Below are 4,920 nucleotides of genomic sequence, written 5' to 3'. Positions count from 1 at the left end.
AAGAAGAAGAAGAAGAATAAAGTATCTTGGTATATTCAATTTTGCTTTCTTGTTCTTATGTAGTATATGTATCTAGTACAATGTAAATTTTAATGTGGGATTTCATTTAAACGTGTCATTTAAGGCGTATTATGATTAATATGCATTATTCATACACATATCAATGTATGTGTATTTAAATGTATATAGAATTTATACCTCGTTGACAAATTAAATTTACAATATTGAAATAAGGGTGTCACGATCAGGTACACGCATCACGTTCGATCGTCGACGATCTTTCTATATATAAAATATATCGATACCAAACGATATTACATTTGTTGAAAGGCATATACGTATTACGTACGTACTCGTAGACGTGCATACAGAAAATTAAGAAAAAAATAGCAAAACAGAGCGAGGAAGAGAGAGAGAGAGAGAGAAAGATGAAAGTACATTGTTTTTGAGGAAGGACGTCTGTCCTAACGAACGGAGTTTTCGATGAGGTCTCGTATTTTTCTATTGCTGTTGCTTTCTTTTATTTTTTGATTTTGATTAATTAACTAATTAAATTATAAAAATTTAAATATATATATATATATATATATATATATATATATAATATTATTACACTGAAAGAAAAAGAGAATGTTTATACCATTTACTAGCTGACGTATACAAAGCAAATCTTATTACAATGCTTATATGTTTCTATCTAAGCTGAAATATCTAAGTACACCTTATGTTATTTACTTTCTGTCGAATATCGTATGAGATCAGTCTTTCGGCAACCACCGAGGTGGAAACTTGAAAGATCTTATATAAACATACGTTTGTAAATAGATACATATGTATATATGTACATATGTACATAACTAGATAGATAATATACACACCCACACGCACATACACACACACAGTCTTTCTCTTGGGTATTGCTTGAGATTTATTATATTGTATAGACTGTAACGAGCAACCTTTGTGCTGCAAGGAGCCAAAATTACATATCTGATATTGTTATTGATACAATTCATTATGAACTAAAAATGTTTAAATTGATTAAAAAGAAATTAATACTTAATAGAAAAAGAAAAAATTACACATTATTGAAGGGTATTTGTTATTTTCGGCATCAATTTACAATGAAATGTTTTCTATAATTCCATTGATTTTTTATTAGCAATACTTTTAATGTGTACGCATAAATGTATGTATATACATTTGTGTAATGGAACGAAATCTATTAGTTGTTTATTTTTAATTAGATATATGATTCTACTTCTTGTTAATAAACTTTACATTATTATATTGGAAGATACAATGGAAGATATCGAATTAAACTCTAATACAATCTTTTATTCGTTTGTCGTTAACGTTAAGACTTTTGATAAAAGATTTCTATACTTCGGTTAATAATTAAAATGCCTTTCAACTGGCCGTAGATAACAAAGCTCTTCACAAATGTATCAACGTAAGATGTGATACCACTGATTAAGAAATTCAATAGTTATAGTCGACTATTGTCATTTTTCGATGCAAGATGTAAGTCGTATTTGCATTGATACGCAGATGAATACGTATATGATAATGTTTTTTTATAAACCCTTAGTTACTCATTTCTGTTATGTATTATATACTATATATATATATAGAGAGAGAGAGAGAAAGAGAAAGGGTAAACGAATCGATTATTGAAATAAAACAAAGAACGATATCGAGATTAAATTGAAATGAAACTTTGTTAGCTCTTGACAAAGAGGCACTCGATAAGGAAGCATGAGCCGTCCAAAGTACAATTATATCAAAAACCCATTCATATTAAAGACGATTACACATATATCCGATTATGATACCTTTCTAAGTCCTGAAATAATTCCATTCAAATTTATATTACACTACTGCCATGTATGGTAAGTAATTGATTGTAAAGACTTTTAATAGACTCAGAAGTGGCGCATTCCAAGGATTTCTATATAATATAATATATAAGTTCTGTGTACCGTAGACTCTTCATTTTTGAGGAAACAAGTTTTTTCAAACCTCTGGGAATACCTAATAAGTAACGTAGCTATTTCTGGTTTTTGAAAGTTAATGCATAGTTTAAAATGGAAATATATACGATGGAAACATACCGACAATTTTTGCGGGTTTAAATGCTCCAATTATTACAGAAAGATTTGGTCCAATAAAAGATTATTTTTTGGACATTCATCTGTCACAGCTTCACAATTCTTTTCTTCATACTGTACGTCACACGCTTCGCGTATAGCCTCTTTTTTTATCGATCAAGAACTATCTCCAACAAAATACGATAACAGAAATTAAGAAGTTTCGTAATTCTTTCATAGAAGTAACTTTGACTTCTACAATAAAAAGAAATTAATAAAAGTTATAGCTATGTGTGTCATGCAACGTGAAATAAAAACTGACCTTTTTCAATGCATACAAAAATGTTTTGGTGAAAAAAATCTGATCCATTGGTTCTTGATTGTCCAGGATGATGATTCTTTCTTTTGCGAAGCTATAAAAGCGGTTGATATACTTTTGGCTGCGGCAAGTCTTGCTGTTTTTCTTTGTAAATCCAGAAATAATTCAATTCCAATTATACATTACGCCATTAGCGTACAAGTAGTTGATTGGAAAGATTTTCCATTGACTCATAGATGGCGTTGACTGAAGAATTTCCAAACTATATATAGATCGTTTGTAGACTTCACTCGTACATGATTGGTCCGATCTGGACAAAAAAAAATCCGCCTAGAGGGCGCAACGAGAGCTCACCCATGAGTCCGGTCCCGTTCTTCTAGGTGCTATAGTTTCAGTAAACCGCTGTAACGTCCGTAAGAGTGCTCTAACCTCACTCGAACTTCCATAACGTCCGTAATATCGTCGCAACTACCTAACGTCCGTAAAAGTGCCGTAACATCACTCGACCATCCATAACGTCTGTCTTACGTCCGTAAGAGTGCCGTAACCTCACTCGAACATCCGAAACGTCTGTCGAACATCCGTAACGTCCGTAACATCGCCGTAACGTCTGTCACAGCTCCGTGACATCACAGATGATCGAAATAACGCCGTAACGTCTGTCACACGTCCGTGACGACCGTAACAACGCCGTAATGTCCGTCTGAAGTCCCTGACGTCCATAACAACACCTTAACGTCTGTCACAGGTCCGTGACGTCACAGATGCTGGAAACAACGCCGTAACGTCCGTAAAAACGCCGTAACGTCTGTCACAGGTCCGTGACGTCACAGATGATCGAAACAACGCCGTAACGTCTGTCACAGGTCCGCGACGTCACATATGATGGAAACAACGCCGTAAAGTCTGTCACAGGTCCGTGACGTCACAGATGATCGAAACAAGGCCGTAACTTCTGTCACAGGACCGTGACGTCATAGATGATCGAAACAACGCTGTAACGTCTCTCAGAGATCTGTGACGTCACAGATGATAGAAAAACAACGCCGTAACTCCTGTCACAGGTCCGTGACGTCACAGATGATCGAAACAAGGCCGTAACTTCTGTAACAGGTCCGTGACGTCACAGATGATAGAAAAACAACGCCGTAACGTCTCTAATAGATCTGTGACGTCACAGATGATATAAACAACGCCGTAACTTCTGTCACAGGTCCGTGACGTCACAGATGATAGAAACAACGCCGTAATTTCTGTCACAGGTCCGTGACGTCACAGATGATAGAAAAACAACGCCGTAACGTCTCAAATAGATCGGTGACGTCACAGATGATAGGAACAACGCCGTAACTTCTGTCACAGGTCCGTGACGTCACAGATGATAGAAAAACAACGCCGTAACTCCTGTCACAGGTCCGTGACGTCACAGATGATAGAAACAACGCCGTAATTTCTGTCACAGGTCCGTGACGTCACAGATGATAGGAACAACGCCGTAATTTCTGTTACAGGTCCGTGACGTCACAGATGATAGAAAAACAATGCCGTAACGGCTCTAATAGATCTGTGACGTCACAGATGATAGAAACAACGCCGTAATTCCTGTCAAAGGTCCGTGACGTCACAGATGATAGAAAAACAACACCGTAACGTCTCTAATGGATCGGTGACGTCACAGATGATAGAAACAACGCCGTAATTTCTGTCACAGGTCCGTGACGTCACAGATGATAGAAAAACAACGCCGTCACGTCTCTAATGGATCGGTGACGTCACAGATGATAGAAACAACGCCGTAATTTCTGTCACAGGTCCGTGACGTCACAGATGATAGAAAAACAACGCCGTCACGTCTCTAATAGATCCGTGACGTCACAGATGACAGAAAAACAACGCCGTAACGTCTCTAATAGATCTGTGACGTCACAGATGATAGAAACAACGCCGTAATTTCTGTCACAGGTCCGTGACGTCACAGATGATAGAAACAACGCCGTAACTTCTGTCACAGGTCCGTGACGTCACAGATGATAGAAACAAGGCCGTAACGTCTCTCAGAGATCTGTGACGTCACAGATGATAGAAAAACAACGCCGTAACTCCTGACACAGGTCCGTGACGTCATAGATGATCGAAACAAGGCCGTAACTTCTGTAACAGGTCCGTGACGTCACAGATGATAGAAAAACAACGCCGTCACGTCTCTAATGGATCGGTGACGTCACAGATGATAAAAACAACGCCGTAATTTCTGTCACAGGTCCGTGACGTCACAGATGATAGAAAAACAACGCCGTCACGTCTCTAATAGATCCGTGACGTCACAGATGATAGAAACAACGCCGTAATTTCTGTCACAGGTCCGTGACGTCACAGATGACAGAAAAACAACGCCGTCACGTCTCTAATGGATCGGTGACGTCACAGATGATAAAAACAACGCCGTAATTTCTGTCACAGGTCCGTGACGTCACAGATGATAGAAAAACAACGCCGTCACGTCTCTAATAG

At 37.7% G+C, this 4,920-nt stretch overlaps 1 long non-coding RNA gene across 1 annotated transcript; it reads right to left on the bottom strand.

Annotated features, from left to right (window-relative positions):
* Window positions 1-610: 610 nt before the first annotated feature.
* Window positions 611-2,655, bottom strand: LOC127071686 (uncharacterized). Its single transcript, XR_007785189.1, has 3 exons — window positions 2,413-2,655; window positions 2,115-2,345; window positions 611-2,034 (listed from the first exon to the last, which is right to left on the bottom strand). It is a non-coding gene; the product is annotated as an uncharacterized LOC127071686 (long non-coding RNA).
* Between the last annotated feature and the right edge of the window lie 2,265 nt (window positions 2,656-4,920).

The sequence above is a fragment of the Vespula vulgaris genome, chromosome 22 (assembly GCF_905475345.1).
Source record: "Vespula vulgaris chromosome 22, iyVesVulg1.1, whole genome shotgun sequence".
In the NCBI taxonomy this organism is placed as follows: Eukaryota; Metazoa; Arthropoda; class Insecta; order Hymenoptera; family Vespidae; genus Vespula; species Vespula vulgaris.
Note: the sequence above shows the minus strand (reverse complement) of the source record. Positions and strands in the feature narration are given on the sequence as shown.